This window comes from Nomascus leucogenys, chromosome 6, assembly GCF_006542625.1.
Source record: "Nomascus leucogenys isolate Asia chromosome 6, Asia_NLE_v1, whole genome shotgun sequence".
Taxonomy (NCBI): domain Eukaryota; kingdom Metazoa; phylum Chordata; class Mammalia; order Primates; family Hylobatidae; genus Nomascus; species Nomascus leucogenys.
Window position 1 is genome coordinate 118328731 of NC_044386.1, and position 17721 is coordinate 118346451.

Genomic DNA, 17721 nt, shown 5'->3' on the forward strand with positions numbered 1-17721 from the left:
TTTAGATATTTTGTGAAAGTTATTTGATATTAGACTCTCAAATCCTACTTAATATGTCACTTATTAGTAAAGTAAATATTTGTATTTAGTATTCTAACTAGCATATATTTGCTATATTATCCATTTATTTATTGAATGATTAGTGTACTGGGTTACTAAGCTCAATGTTTAATAGGGCAGAGAGAACAGTATTAAAATTTTAAATCTTACTGAGTTTTGATAATCAGTTAAAATAATGTGTGTGAAAGCATTTTGAAAACTATAGGTTGCTTCCGGATGCAGGCGACAGAAGACCTCACTGAAATTGGCCTTAAAAATAGGGGTATTGGGCGACAGAGCGAGACTCCGTCTCAAAAAAATAAATAAATAGGGGTATTGGTTATGTCATGTAACAAAAATCCCAGCAGCATGGTAGAGATTAGGCTGTGTTTAGGCGGGCTCCAGGTCTCTGCCTTTGCCCATGCATCATTGTCTTCACACTGGCTTTTTCATGTTGATAAAATGGCAGTGGCAGCTCTAGGCCTTATATGTGAGCACAGCATCATATAAAGCAGCACTATCTAATAGAATTTGTGATGATGGAAATGTTCCATATTTGTGCTGTCCAATATAGTAGCCATTAACTATGTGTAGTTACTGAGTGTGTAGTGCAACTGAAAAACCCGAGTTTTTAAATCTTTTTAAATTTTAATTTAACCACATGTGGCTATTGGTTACTATATTGTGAGCATCTATCTAAAGTATCAGAGATCAGTTGTGTCCCAGAATCCACAGCACATGTTCTAAAATTAATTCTAATTGTACCGTTTAAATCACTTGCCTCTCCATCTCCCACTCTGAAAACACTAAACATAGTGGTAGAGAAAGGATAGAATGTCCTGATTGGCTTATTCTAGCCAGATGTTACACCCCTGGGATTTACTACAAAACTAATTCATTGTAGTATTTGCATAGGGATAGGCATGTAGTTCAATAGAACGGAATAGAGAGCTCAGAAATGTACCCACATATACATGGTTAATTGATTTTTGACAAAGGAGCCAAGGTAAATCAATGAGAAAAGGACAGTCTTTTCAATAAATGGTGCTGGAAAACCTGGATATCCATATAGAAAAAAAATAAGCCTCAGTATTTACCTTATATCATATACAAAATGTTTGTGGAATAGAGGCTTTGCATAGGGGAGTAATCGAAGGTAAGGAAGAGACAAATTGAATATAGTTGGTAGATGGTCTTGAATATCCAGCTGTGGTATTTAATATTTGTCCTATAGGCATTGGGCAGCCTTTAGAGGGGTGTTTAAAAGTTTTAAGTAGTCAAATCATTGTTACAGGAATTAATCTGGCAGCAGATTAGCAGTATTTTAAAAGAAGTATGTAGCTTTAAAAAATAAACTAAATTATCTCACCTATTACTTTTGATAGGCTTTAGTAATGTTGAGAATTACAGAAAGAGGAATGCAATTCATTTGGTTTGAATGGAGAGAGGAGATTAAAGTGGGTGGTTAGGCCATATTCTAAGGAATATAATATATTGACACATCATGCTGTTTAAAAATTGATTTATAGAAAATTTGCATAATTTGTAAAACATACATATTAATATATAGAGAGAGAATTGACCTAATAATGCTGTGAAAAGTGGTTTGTGTGTTATAGAACAGTTGGGAAACTCTGATCTGGCTCTTTCATTTAACTGATGAGGAAGCCACGTCCAAAGAGAGCAAGGAAGACTGTAGATCCTTTGAGGCAAAGACTTGGCTAAGGAACATTAGTATTTTTCACAGTGCTCAGTAAAGATTCAGCACACAGCTTAATAGTAACCTATAAAATGGAACTAAAGGTAGTGGTGCGTACTTCAGCATTCACTTAATCATAAATTAAGAGTATTTATGATAATTAAAACTTCATTAAATATTACAAAATCTAGTAGGGACAAAAATATAAAATATGTTTAAGTTGAAGGAACACTCAATGTGTAGGAGGTGATTCTTTTTACTCTGTTAACACTGGAAATGATAACTTTATTTCCTTATCTCCCCATCCTCCACATCTACTAATATATATTACTTCCAACCTTTAGAGAAGTAAACTTACTTAAAAAGATAAGTATAGAGGCCTCTGCTCTATTGCAGTGTATGCATTCTTGGATAATCTCATAAACTGCAAAACCTGTGCAGCTTTGTATTCTGCACATGAACGTAAATGATAATCGGAGGGATAGCTTGAAATGCTCAGTGAGGCATCTTAGTGTAGCTAGTGGCCACTATGGTGGGTCCTGTAAATACACAAAATTACTTGAATAGAAATGCTGGCAACACTTTAATTAGAATGGGCTAGTGCATCTTAGGACAATATGATATGATTTCCAGTGTGATAGCTTCATGATTGTAGTATACATTCCCAGAGCTTTCAGTAACCTAATTAATCAGGTTAATACTGTAGTAGTACTGTCACGTTACCTTGTATCTTTATAAATAATTGCTCCAGACATCCTTAACTATCATGTGAAATTGAATGCATATTTTAATTACTTATTGAAATGTGGTAGGCATACCTGAGATTAACTTTTTTCCTCTTCTTTTAAATGAGATATAATTCGTATACCATAAAATTCACCAATGTAAATTATGCAGTTCAGTGGTTCTTAGTCCATTCACAAGTTGGTACAACCATGAACGCTATCTAATTCCAGAACATTTTCGTCAACCCGAAAAGAAATCCAGTATCCATTAGCAATCACTTACCAACTCCTCCTTCCCCTACATCCTGGCAACCAACCACTAATGTACTTTCTGTGTCTATGGATTTACCTATTCTGGGAATTTGATATAGATGGAGTCATGCAATATGTGGTCTTTTGTCCAGCTTTTTCACATAGCATAATGTTTTCAAGGTTCATCCGTATGGTAGCTGTATCAGTACTTCATTCTATGACCAAATAGTATTCCATTTGCTACTGTGAAGTTTGTGTACAAGTTTTGGTATGGGTATAAGTTTTCACTTCTCTTGGGTATCTAGTTAGTAGTAGAATTTCCTGGATTGTGTGGTAAGTTCTGTGTTTAACTTTTTGAGGAACTGCCAAACCCTGTCTTGCATCTAACTTAAAAAAAAAATAGCGAAAACATCAACAAAAATGAATAACTTTATGGACATTATTAGAAAATGGTTGATTTTTTAAAATTTTGATATTGTTGGGCTAGGTTATCTGGATCAGCTCTTCTGTTGAAGACATCTAAAAACTAGATAAACTGTAAAAACAAAACAAAAAAACTTTACGTTATCCAAGAGCTCAAGGAATATGCCAGGCCAAAATTTAAGAGAAGGTAAGAACATAAAGGTAAAAAAGTATTGAAAGTTCTAACCACTGTGAATCATTTGCCCATCTGTATAAAGCAGTTTATAAAACTGAGATTCAGGTTCTGATAGATTTGGGTTCTGATACATTCAGAATCAAGGGGAAGATGATTACTTCTAGGTTTATGAGCCTAATAGGTACCCCCAAACCCCTTTAAGCTGGGGCCTTAAGAAAAGAGGAAAATCCACTGCCTTCTCCTGCTCCCAAAGGATTGCAAGGAGAGTTATTTAGTACTGAGCAGATATGGGAAAGAAGAGAACACGAAAAGAAAAAAAGAACATATCTGACAGATTGTAAACCAAGTTACCAGAATTGTGTGGAATCGTAGTTCCAAGTCATATAATACCAGACATTCAAGAAAACTAGTGCCCTGTTAACTAGGGGAAGCAAATTTATATCCTTTTTGAAGAAAGCCACCTTATTCTGTGTATCAGAAATCTCTTTCAAATAACCTTTCAGAACTATAGAGCATCATACAAAGATGACCAAGGATACAAGAAAACAAGGCACAGTAAGGAAAACACAGCAGGATGCAGCAGAAAATAACTCTTATATATTTCAGATGACATTGTTATTCTATGTAGATTATAGAACAGTTTCACTTTCTATGTTTTAAGAAATAAGCTTGAAAAATCAGTAGGAAACAGGAAGTTATAAAGGAATTGACATAGCAGAGTTGAATGAAATACTTCAAGATGTGAAAAAATACAATGACCAAAACTAATTAATGCAGTAGACATGGTGGAAGTAGATTTTCCGTAACCGCAGAGAGAATTTGTGAACCAAAGGTAGAAGAAATTATCTAGAATTCAATGCAAATATTAAAAGGCAGAAAATATCAAGAAAGGTTTAAAGAAAAGGAGGATCATATTTAGAAGTTCTAGCCTATGCTTAATTGGCATTGTAGAAGATGGAAACAGAGAATCGGGTAGAGGCAATATTTGATGAGATAATGACACAATTTTCTAGGATTGATGAAAGCCCACCATCCTTAGATTTAAGAAATTCAAATCCCATGCTGAGTAAATGTGTAAAAAAAAAAACAAAAACTCTATGTAGACATGGTGAAACTGTGCAGAAAACAAAGACAAGAAAGACGTAAAGAGACTATCCTCAAAAGAGTGCTATTTCCAAATAACAAATGAAATCTGGAGTCAATGAAATGATATCCTAAGTGTGCTGTTTAAGAAGGGAGTAGAATGCAACCTAGAGTTCTATACCCAGAGAAAATTTCGAGAGGGAAGGCATAACACCTGTATATCAGTGTTATAGTCAAACCATCTACTGCGTTGGAAGAAAGGGCCAAGACCAAGTCAGGCTGCCATGGTAAGAAAGCAGTCTTCATCGAATGACCAGATGACCTCTACAGGCTTCATGTGGACAATGATCTATGTCTAATTTATCAGTAAATATCAGCATCTAGTAGGGTGCTTTCAATAAATTTTGTTGAATGAAAGAAAAAGGCAAATTAAGGTATTTATTCAGTAAACAAAAAGGGATAGTGAAGAACCAAGCTCCAGGACTTTTGAAGATAGACTTTCTTGTCTGAGGTGCACTGAGAATCAGCTCTATCTTAGTATTCATGTATGTGTGGAGATCTAGAACAGAGTTACATTCTTTCTGGTGACAAGCTGAGACTCCCTGGCTGCTCAGTGTCCAGCTCCTGGGAGACAAGGGCCTCAAAACTGTTGGGATTGGGGGGTGGGGCAGGTAGGGAATCTTACTGCCATTTGTTAGGATTTTTACCATCAAACCTAGGAGTATCTTAGAACTGGGTAAGATCTTAGAATTTAAAGAAGCCATAGCCTGAACACCACACACTTCTCATTGAGGAAGTAGGGATAATAAGATCATGGAGGAACTGGAGAGGAATATGAAGACAGTGCCTACAACCACCACATACACAGTAAACATTCTCTCCTCTCAGTGGTTGAAATTGTTCCTGATTACAGCTCTCTTATCTGTTCTCCCTTTGATTTGCTGACTGATGGATGCAGTCCATTTAACAAATGAGCATAGCATATTGGAAAGAGCACTAGACTTAGATTCTAGTCCCAGTTCTGTCACTTAACAGCTATGTGTTGAAGTGAGGTGAGGGAAGAGTACTTGGATCTCTGGATCTCTTTTAACTTTAATATTCTCCTCTATAAGGGTAGGAGATGAACTAGAGGATCACAAAAGTACCATTTAGTTTTCTGTTCAGTGGCAATTTTGACATACTTTTTTGAGCATACATAATCTCAGAATCCTATGCCTCAAAACTTTGATTCATTGGACAGATTTCAAGAAAAATATAATTTAACAAATGTAATAAAGAAAAAATAGAAAAATTGAATAATCTTGTCAAGTTTTCCACAAAACTACAAGTCCAGATGGCTGCATAAGCAAATACTAGCAAATTTTTAAGAAGGAAATAATTCCAGTATTTCACAAACCCTTCCAAAGAATAGTAAAAACAAAGAGCTTTCCTTTCCTCGTTATCTAAAATTAGCCTAACTTTGATAGCAAAACCAGCTAGGAGAGTTGCAAAGATAATAATCAGAAGCCAGTCTCACTGAACATAAATGTGAAAGTCTTCAGCAAAATATTAGTCTACTTCGTGTTCACATCTTTCTTATGGGAGACTTTTTGTTTGTTTGTTTTTGAGATGGAGTTTCACTCTTGTTGCCCAGGCTGGAGTGCAATGGCATGATCTCGGCTCACCCCGACCTCCGCCTGGGAGACATTTTTATTTTCAGAATGACCCATTTTCTCTACTGTTTGGGCACAAAACTAGACTCTGTATTAGCCTCCCCTGTGGTTAAGAGTGGCCATGTGACTGACCTCTGACCAAGGAGATGTGAGTGAAAATGATGCAGGCTGCTTCCAGGTGTGACCAGTAAGATACTTCCTACATAATCTTCATACTCTTTCTTCCCTGTTTGGCATCCCATGTGGTAAGAATGGGAACCCTGAGGTCCTATATGTGGAACCATAAGGTAAATGTCTTTGGGCTCTGAATCTCACACAGGGCTCACTGAGAATAAGAAACATCCTTCTTGGGCTTTGTATGAATAAGAAATAAACTTTCATTGTGTTAAGCCACTGAGATTTATAGATTTATTAAAGCATCTAGCATTACTTATACAGAGATTAAATCCAGTGATATGTAGAAGAGATAATATATTATGACTAAGTTGAATGTGTCCTAGTAATGTAGAGTTATACCATATTCATAGATCAGAAGTCTCAAATTATACATATCTATGCCACATGAGATAATCTCTGTAGAGTTGATGAAATATCAATCGGAATCCCAAGAAATACTTTTCGAAAGAATTTCAACAACTGATTCTAAAGTTCACAGAGAAAATAGAACAGGAGAAGACACTGAAGAAGAATAAGGTGAGAGGGTTTGCACTACAATATATTGAGACTAATTTTAAAGCTATAATAATTAACATACAGTGGCAGTGGCACAAATACCAAATGCCAAACATACCAATGGAATAATAGCTCAGATACAGAACCATGCATATATAGATACTTAATACGTGATAGAGGTGGCAGAACAAACTCCTTAAGCAGTGGTATAGGGACAATTGGGTATCCATATAGAAAATTCATGAAATTGGACTTACCTCAGATTTTATACAAAATTACCTCCAGGAGGCCGGGCGCGGTGGCTCACGCTTGTAATCCCAGCACTTTGGGAGGCCAAGGCGGGCAGATCACGAGGTCAGGAGGTCGAGACCACGGTGAAACCCCCTCTCTACTAAAAATACAAAAAATAAGCCGGGCGTGGTGGCGGGCGCCTGTAGTCCCAGCTACTCAGAGAGGCTGAGGCAGGAGAATGGCGTGAACCCGGGAGGCGGAGCTTGCAGTGAGCCGAGATTACGCCACTGCACTCCAGCCTGGGCGACAGAGCGAGACTCAGTCTCAAAAAAAAAAAAAAAAAATTACCTCCAGAATGCTTATAGACCTAAATGTAAAAGGCAAAATTACAAAGCTATTTACAGGATAATATAGGAGAATATCTTCATAATTTTGGAAAGGATTTCTTACATAAGACATAAAAATCGCTATCACATGGATAACTGGAAAGGAAAAAACTGATAAATTTGACTCTGTTTAAGAACTCTTCATTCAAAGATAAGCATTTTTTTTTTTAATGCTACATAATGGGAAGATATTTTTACAATGTATAAAATTAGCCAAGGGCTTACATTGACTACTTATAAAATAATTACTATAAAAATAAATAATTAAAAGAACTACTATAAAACAATTATCAAAAGGCAGTAGAAAACTTAGCAAAGTACTTGAATAGGTGCCTCACAAAAGAGAACATCCACATGGCCAATAGATATGAAATGTGCTTAATTTCATTAGTAGTTGGTATTGCAAATTAAATCCCACAGGTAGGAATGCACATTGATACAATTACTTTAAAAGACAGTTTGGCATTATCTAGTATAACTGAAGATCCACATATTTTATGAACTAATACTTCTATTCCTAAGAATACATACCCAAGAGAAATGTGTGCACATTATGCAGTAGGCTGTTTACAGAAATGTCCACAACAGCATTTTTATAGATTCAAAAGATTGAAGCCACTCCAATGTCTGTCTGTTGTAGAATGGATAAAGCTTTTTTTTTCAAGCCATGTAATACAATATTTAGTGAAAATGAACCAGCTATAACTCTGTGTAACTCTATGGAGGAATCTCATAAACAGTGTTAATGAAAGAGGCAAGACTGAATAGTATACTGTGTGTGGTTCCATTTACATATCATTCACAAATAGGCATAGCTAAATTATATTTTTAGGGATACGTATATATGTGGTAAACCTATAAAAAAAATCCAGATAATTGTCATCACAGAGTTAGGATGGTATTACCTGTAAAGGTGGGAGGAGAGGGTTATGGGATGAAGGGAGATAGGGAGGGTTCTGGCTTTGGTCTATTTTTTTGACTTGATTGAAATGACTGATGTTCACTTTATAATTATTTGTTGAATTTTATATAAACTTGTACATACCTTACATATTTCACAATTTTTAAAAATTGTTTTTATGTGTTGTCAGAGTAGCTTAGAAAGAATAGTATATGTTTCAAAATTGGAAATAATTATTTACAATGAGGAAAGAGAACTTTTCTCATTTTTAAAATATTGTAATAGTCTAGCTTCAATTTCCTGAAACTTAAGACATGATTTCTTTTTTCCTCTTTTTTTTTTTTTTCTTTTGAGACAGTCTTGTTCTGTCGCCCAGGCTGGAGTGCAATGGCACGATCTCAGCTCACTGCAACCTCCACCTCCTGGGGTTACAGCGATTCTCCTGCCTCATCCTCCTGAGTACCTGGGATTACAGGTGTCTGCCACTACGCCCGGCTAATTTTTTTGTATTTGGAGTAGAGACATGGTTTCACCATGTTGGCCAGGCTGGTTTCAAACTCCTGACCTAAGGTGATCTGCCCGTCTCGGCCTCCCAAAGTGCTAGGATTACAGGCATGAGCCACTGCGCCCGGCCCAAGCCATGATTTCTTTATTTTACAAGCACTTGCTTATACTTACGCTAGATTTACTGACTACTCAGCCAGTATTTATGGAGCATTTACTGCTCAGCTGTGTCACAGCAATGAGATTTAAGGTGGGTGGTCAAATTTTTTGTGGGTTTATTTAATTGATTTAAATCAGTTAACTCCTCATGCATTTAAAAACCATGCATTTATACCTTTTGAGTACTTTTAATTCCATAGTTTCACTTGTAAGTGTATGATTCTATTAGTTTGGAATGGAACTTGGCAATAATAAAGTTGAGCATATGTTAAATTTTTTTTTTCAGTTCTTGGTAGGCAGGAGTTAAAAGTGCAGGCGTGGGCTCTAGCAAATACTCCAGCAGTATAGGCTCTTCGATCCAAAATTTACTGTCATATGTCAAGATTCCAGAAAATGCAAGTCCCTTGGGATATTTATAAGTTCTTATTTAAGAGCCCATATGCTTTAAATATTTATTTAAACATATTTAGAAAGATAATCCTGATTTATTTACTCTGTAAACAGATGCCAAAGATTATAGTAATATGCATTTGTGCACGTATATATATGCACACATTATATATGGAAATGGACTGCACTTTTAACTCCTGACTACCAAGAACTGAAAACACTTTGAACATATGCTCAACTTTATAATTGTCAAATTCCATTCCAAACAAATAGAATCACATATATATATTTAAAATTTTAGACACGCTTATTTTCCATGGAAGTTTTTGTGTATATAAAACTTTTTATATTTTATGTATAAAAGTTTATATTTAACTATTTTTTATATATAACATTTCCATGGAAAATGTGGCTAGAATTTTAAATATATAATTTCTTGCTGAGTATTTAACATGAAAGAGCATAAGCTAAAAGAAACGCATTTTAAATGAGTTGCCCTGCCTAATTAGTAATTCATTTTGAAATAAATTTTTGTAAGTTTATTATGTAAAAGAAAACCTCAACATACTTAGAAAAAAGTTTATACAGTATTGTTTTTGTCCTCTCAAGTATCTTTTTTCTTTCTCTTTTCAACTCTTCCCTTAATCCTTTCCATCCCTAGTTTCACCAAGAGGTTTAGTATATAAACCAGAAAATGAGAGGCAGATGTACAGGGTCAGCCAAGTGGTAGCATATACCCAGAATTCTGTAAATGTTTCCTTGAATTTGAAAGGTAAGGTTGCTAGTACTCTGTAAGTAGAATGATAGGACATATGACTTTAAAGATTTTTGTTGGGGTAGATACCATTATTTCAATCAATTATCTTTGACCAACAACAGTAATTAATCATCACTTCTAGGTTTGAGACTCTTTCTGGATTCTATGTTGTGGAGCTACTAGCCAGACTTACTTTGAGAAATATGTGACTTGGATAAAGAGACTAATAATGTGTTACCTAAGGGATCACTAACAGTTTTCTTCCTCATGCTTCTTTGATTATAAGGGATAAGAACCCACTTAAAGTAGCTCCAACTAAAGAAAGAGTTCATTGAAAGAATGCAGACAGGTAGCACTCAAAGGCAGGAGGCAGGAGTAGCTGGCTTCCTGAAGGCCTGACACCAGGAATTCCATATTAAGGGCTCCATGGTCTCTCATCTCTGCCACCAAGGCTGGTCTGCAAGATAACTCTTCTTGCAGGCACAACTGATAATCTTCATGTAGAAATGAATTGATTTAAAACAGGTGAGAAATTCAAAATGGTATTGAGGGGAAGTGAATTGGTAACAATTTATGGAACAGGTAGAATGGAGAGAGAAAAAAGTGGAAAAAAGATATGAGTCTAGGCCAGGCGCGGTGGCTCACGCTTGTAATCCCAGCACTTTGGGAGGCCGAGGTGGGCGGATCACGAGGTCAGGAGATCGAGACCACGGTGAAACCCCATCTCTACTAAAAATAGAAAAAATTAGCCGGGCTTGGTGGCGGGCGCCTGTAGTCCCAGCTACTCGGAGAGGCTGAGGCAGGAGAATGGCGTGAACCCGGGAGGTGGAGCTTGCAGTGAGCCGAGATCGCGCTACTGCACTCCAGCCTGGGCGACAGAGCGAGACTCCGTCTCAAAAAAACAAAAAACAAAACAAAACAAAAAAAAACAAAGATATGAGTCTAGACATAAGATAGTGCAGGCTTGAGTGAGTATGGGGACAATAGAAATGGAAATAATATACAAAATTTGGTATTCCATGTGAATGTAGAGAGAGAACAAAGGGAATAAGGTCGACTAGGTTGGTAAGTCCAAAGGAGAAACCTGTTTAATAAAAGATAATTCTATGTCAGTTAAGTTGAAATAGAAATGTTAGTAAAATATCCAAATGAAAGTGTACAGCAGGCAGTTGGGATTATAAGTCTTCCAAGTTGCAGATTAGATTTGGATGAAGGCATAAACATTACTATCATAAAATTATAAAATGAACATATTAGAGATTTTATTTGATGCGTTAATGGATGAGGGAACAATAAGATCATAAACAGAGGAGAACTCAAAATATAACACATTTATAGTTAAAGAATGCAGAAGTAAATTTATAAATAGAAACAAAAGTGGCCAGTATCCACAGGGTGACAATCAATGGTATTCCACAGGAAACAATTTCTGGAAACAAGAATTATTTGCAGCTACTACAAGTTTTCTATAAGTTAACTAATGTCCATCTCTGCAGTGTTGTAAAATAACCTCATCAAAGAAACAGAAGTGGATATAACTAACCTAAATGGAGGTTCTAGCCAGGGCACTCACTAAGTTTCAGGCTTTCACTGTTTTTCCTTAAATTGGTATGGAAATTTTAAACTCAAGAGCCTTCCTACTATTGGAGCGTTTGGTCAGCAGTAGATAGAAAGAAAAACAAGCAATGGGGAAAGGATTCCCTATCTAATAAATGGTGTTGGGAAAACGAGCCAGCCATATGCAGAAAGCTGAAACTGGATCCCTTCCTTACACTTTGTACAAAAATTAAGATGGATTAAAGATTTAAACGTAAGACCTAAAGCCATAAAAACTCCAGAAGAAAATCTAAGCAGTACCATTCAGGACATAGGCATGGGCAAAGGTTTCATGACTAAAACATCAAAAGCAATGGCAACAAAAGCGAAAATAGATAAATAGAATCTAATTAAACTAAAGAGCTTCTGCACAGCAAAAGAAACTTGTATCATCAGAATGAACAGGCAGCCTACAGAATGGGAGAAAATTTTTGCGATCTATCCATCTGACAAAGGGTTAATATCCAGAATCTACAAAGAACTCAAATTTACAAAAAAAAAAAAAAAAAAAAACCATCAAAAAGTGGGTGAAGGATATGAACAGACAATCCTCAAAAGAAGACATTTATGCAGCCAACAAACATGAAAAAAAGCTCATCATCACTGGTCATTAGAGAAATGCAAATCAAAACCACAAAGAGATACCATCTCGCACCAGTTAGAATGGCGATCGTTAAAAAGCCAGGAAACAACAGATGCTAGAGAGGATGTGGAGAAATAGGAACACTTTTATACTGCTGGTGGGAGTGTAAATTAGTTCAACCATGGTGGAAGACAGTGTGGTGATTCCTCAAAGATCTAGAACTGGAAATACCATTTGACCCAGTAATGCCATTACTGATTATATACCCAAAGGATTATAAATCATTCCACTGTAAAGACACATGCATGCGTATGTTTACTGCAGCACTGTTCACAATAGCAAAGACTTGGAATCAACCCAAATGCCCATCAATGATAGACTGGATAAAGAAAATGTGGCACATATACACCATGGAATACTATGCAGCCATAAAAAATGATGAGTTCATGTCCTTTGCAAGGACATGGATGACACTGGCAACCATCATTCTCAGCAAACTAACACAAAAACAGAAAACTAAACACCGCATGTTCTCACTCATAAGTGGGAGTTGGACAATGACAACACATGGACACAGAGCGGAACATCACACACTGGGGCTTGTCAGGGAATGGGGGGCTAGTCTAGGGATAGTGGTAGGAGAAGTACGTAATGTAGATGACGGGTTGATAGGTGCAGCAAGCCACCATGGCATGTGTATACCTATGTAACAAACCTGCACATTCTGCACGTGTATCCCAGAACTTAAAGTATAATAATAATAATAATAATAATAATAAAAAGATCAAAGAAAAAAAAAGAAGGCTTTTAAAGTTCCTCTTCTTTTAGGTAAAACTGGTTTAATTAATGCTAGACAACAAAGCAAAACCTTCTCTTTTAAGTTTGATTTGGACATTTACAACACAGAAATAGTGTGGATATGATGTAGGGATTCCTTTTTCCTGGAAATATTTTTAGGCAGTATGCCCTCTTCTCTTCCTCCACCAGCATGAATTTCATTTTAGATCTTAGTAGCTTCTGACAGAAAGGAAGGTTGTGGGGTTTGCTGTTTTAGACAGTTAACATTCTTAATGCTGCAATATAAATAACAATTTATGAATTATCACAAGAAGATTTTGAAGATGAGTATTGAAAGGCCACAGGCCCTGTCTTGTCATATTTCCTCGATACTTGATATTATAACAAATTAATACAGATTAATCAAATATTTTTAGACAATTTTAAAGAACAGCATACTACTTCTTCCTTTTAAAAACCAATACTTGCTCCAATAATAAGTTCTATCGAGGGTTACTAGGAATCTCTTCCTGAGTTTAGATCTGAAATCAATGAGTTGGGTGGTTTCACACTTGTAAGTGGTAAAAGTTTTGTTTTTTGGTTTTTGGTTTTTGGTATGTATGTATGTATGTATGTATGTATTTATTTATTTAAGACAGAGTCTTGCTCTGTCGCCCAGGCTGGAGTGCAGTGGCACGATCTCAGCTCACTGCAAGCTCCGCCTCCCAGGTTTACGCCATTCTCCTGCCTCAGCCCCCAGAGTAGCTGGGACTACAGGTGCCCGCCACCATGCCCAGCTAACTTTGTTTTTGTATTTGTAGTAGAGACGGGGTTTCACCGTGTTAACCAGGATGGTCTCAATCTCCTGACCTCGTGATCCGCCCGCCTTGGCCTCTCAAAGTACTGGGATTACAGGCATGAGCCACTGCGCCCGGCCGTAACATAGTTTTTTATAAAGGTGATTATGACTCTCAGACAGATACCAAGTGAACATGAGTCAAAAATTTTAAGTAATTAATTAGTGGGGGAGCCTGAAAAAAATGTTGCCTTTGTAAATTCAAAGATCAGACAAATATATAAGCCCATCAAGAGGGCCAAATGAATTTGCTTCATAAATACAAAAACTGGCTTTTCCACAGTGGAGAGAAGTCAATTGAACTTCCACCAGACGGAATTTATTTGCACATCGACAAACACAAATTATTTGCATTACTCTCAGTTTTCCACAAATTATCTTCTGTTTACAGAGTTGGAAAATAGCTCAAAAACCAAGGTACAAACCCCCATAGAATCAGATAACTTGGAATGTGCTCTAAACAATACAGAGTTTTTAAAGATATTTAGTTTTTTGGGTTTCATTTAAAAATATTTCACTATCCTTACATAACTAGTATTGAAAGGTAAATATTAGCTAAGTTTATTACTTAAATCCTGCATTTTGTACCATAAATGACAATGTGCAGAAAGTACCTGAATTGGCCCAAGTAAAAAAAAACTGTTAAAATAATAATGGAATTTAACTTTGTTGCGACATAAATAGAAAAATGATTGTTTCTAACAAGTGCCTAACTGACCCTCCAAAAATAAAATTACTGTCTTCTATAGACGTGTACTGATGAAAAATATAGGTGTGTTAATTTTAGGATTTTATTTAAGTAATATTGCCAATTGGGATCTTTAAATTAGTTTGGAACATGTACAGAACAGGGTGTATCAAATCGGCTTAAGTTGATTAACAATTACTCATTAATATTAATCTTTATAGCAGCCTGTAATGTATGTTTTAGAATACATTTCTTTAAGAAAAGCAACTGGGATAAGTCAACTTAAATGGGTACACACCATTGAAATTTGAAATTATTTTGGCACAATTGAGTTTTCTCCTTAAGTTTGTCAGAATGGCATTGAAAAACTCACTTGTGTTATTTACAAGGAGTAAAGTATCTTTGAAGTTCTATTTACTTTAGAATGGATTATAATGACTAGTAATAGCTATAGAGAGTACTCAGTGCTAGCACTCCTGATGCATTTTTCTACTTTTTCTTTACGAGGAATAAGCAGATCTCTCAGTGGTGACCTTTCACACCGTGTTTTCCTCATTGAGCAAGTGTCTTTATTGTGGCTGACTTGTGTGTGAGAAAACTGAAGCTGTCCAGGATCGTATGTACCTTGCCTGGCCCTCTTAATAGATTACGACATTCCACTTGTTAATACCAGTGGCACAGGAGAAACTTCTACTGTTGTGCTATTTGGTAATGTGAAGACAGAAAAAGTCTTTTTATGGTAGTTGGGTCCTCAAAACAACTCTTCATGGTTTAGCGATAAGGAGACACAAGTTGCCTATCAAACAGAAGTACATTAGCTTATTATCTACAAAGCTGATAGAGCCTCTTAAATTCTCTCATGGTGACAGAAACCCCATCTGAAGTGAAGGCTTGCAGAGCTGGAGATACCAGAGCACTTTCCTGCCTCATAAATACAAGTAGAGTTAACCCTACTCTTGTAGAATAAAAATTGCATGTAATTGTTGAACAAAAGCTGTCTTCTTTTTTCTCTGGCAATTAAAATGTGGTCAAAGAGATATATACTTGATGATTGACATTTGTGAAAATTTAAGTGATAAGCATTACAGCTTACTAAGAAGAGCAAGACTAATTAACTAGTCTTAAAATAGATGAAAATTGAGGGGAAATATCAGAGATTTAGGACTAGAATAAATCAACAACTTTATGATAAGATCTGTGTGTAGGCACCTACTATATTTGTTCTGTTTGTAGTGCTGTGTAGGTTTTAAGAGTTCAATGTGTTCCAGTGTTCTGAGTGTCTACATTTTCACTGCTCATAGCTACTTGGAAAGATTTGGCAAGTAAACTTGCTACCATGGTTGGGGGAGGATAAATGCCTTTATCCTTTAGTGCTCCCAACAACAGGACCTTTTATGGCCAAGCACACATAAAAGTCCATGTGATTACTTAGGCTCATAGAGCCTAGTGCCATGGAGAAAATGTTGGAGAAATAGATGTCGTGTTTGCTATATGCACATGTCAAGTAATTTAATAAGCTAATGATTATTAATGTACTAATGATTGTTTATGATTCTTCATGCAAAATTTTTAAAAATCAAATTGAATAAAGTGAATTTTAAAAATAATTTGACTTTGGAGAAACAAATTCTTGAATCTTAATGTACTGTGTTTATGTTCTACTTCATTCAAGAAAAAAGGAGTAAAATAAGCATCCATAATTATTGCTAATCATATTTTAAAGGATACTAAGATCTGCTATGAAATAATCAAAAATATCTTTAGATCTAATTTAATCGTTTATTGATGAACTTCTCTGGGACTAGTTCAGTGATCAAGCTTTGTTTCCTAATTAAGCTCTGTTAGTTAGGCTTACTTAGAAATTTTAACTTCCTAATCCTTCTCTGCATTTGGTCAGAAAATCAAGAAGTCTCAACCATTTCAGTGTTGAACACTGTAACTCTACTTTAAAATAAGACCCACCAGGATTTTTAAAAAAAGAAGAAAAGAATAAGACATTCTGAAAGTAAAGGAATATTCCATATATCTTCAAGCTGTTGGTTTTTAATTTATTCTTTTAAGTACTGGACAAGTTATTTCATGATGACTTTAAGTTAAAAATAAAAATCAGAAAACCAACTGTTTTTTGCATTATACCAAGAAAAAAAAAGTCAGTATAATCCAGGAGGTATTTTAATGGCACTCAAGAAAATTCTGCAGAAAGGGCTGGGCACAGTGGCTCACGCCTGTAATCCCAGCACTTTGGGAGGCCGAGGCTGTGGATCACGAGGTCAGGAGATCCAGACCATCCTGGCTAACATGGTGAAACCCCGTCTCTACTAAAAATACAAAAAAAATTAGCCGGGCGTGGTGGCGGGCGCCTGTAGTTCCAGCTACTCGGGAGGCTGAGGCAGGAGAATGCATGAACCCGGGAGGCAGAGCTTGCAGTGAGCCAACATCGTGCCACTGTACTCCAGCCTGGGTGACAGAATGAGACTCCATCTCATAAAAGAAAAAAAAAAAGAAAATTCTCCAGAAAGTCAAATCAGTAGATTAAACCAAACCATGAAATACACTCTGAATAACTTTTGAGTGCAAATTTTAAAAATATGTAAAGTCACTAATAATTTGTACATTCTACATAGGAAAGAGTCATTGCAGACATAAATAATTATCAAGTTTGAACTGTTCCATTTCAAAGTTATACAGGAAAGTGAATAATAGAAATGAAATTATTGGGATATTGTGCTGATTCTTTCTGTTGAGTAGGATAAAAACTCCGATAGGCAGAAAGGAAGAGTACGTGAAGTTGCTGAAATGTTCAATTTATAAAGGTATGATAACTTCTCAAAGCATCATTTTTATAGATTTCTATTTTAGTTCTTTCATGCATTGGTTATATCAGATAAATTGATCAGGTTTAATCAGATTTGAGTTTTAACTGTCAGAGCAGTGAGTCATTTAGTATTTTGAAAAGTTTAGAAAGGAAGAATCCAAACAAATATTCCTTTTCTCTTAACGTACAATGGGAGAATTAATTTTACTTATATCTAATGTTTATCTTATTTGAAGAAGTAAGTACATTTGTGATCATTTAGAACCGTTTCAGTGGCTCTTGTATAATTCAATTCATTCCGTCTGTGCTCTCTTAATAAATTTTACAGAAAAACTCATGGCAAGTTAGCATTATTTGT

At 35.8% G+C, this 17721-nt stretch overlaps 1 protein-coding gene across 8 annotated transcripts in view; it reads left to right on the forward strand.

Moving 5' to 3' along the window:
• Positions 1-17721, forward strand: part of MEF2A (myocyte enhancer factor 2A) — a 121018-nt gene that overhangs the window by 57737 nt on the left and 45560 nt on the right. The gene's annotated exons all lie outside the window — the stretch shown is intronic.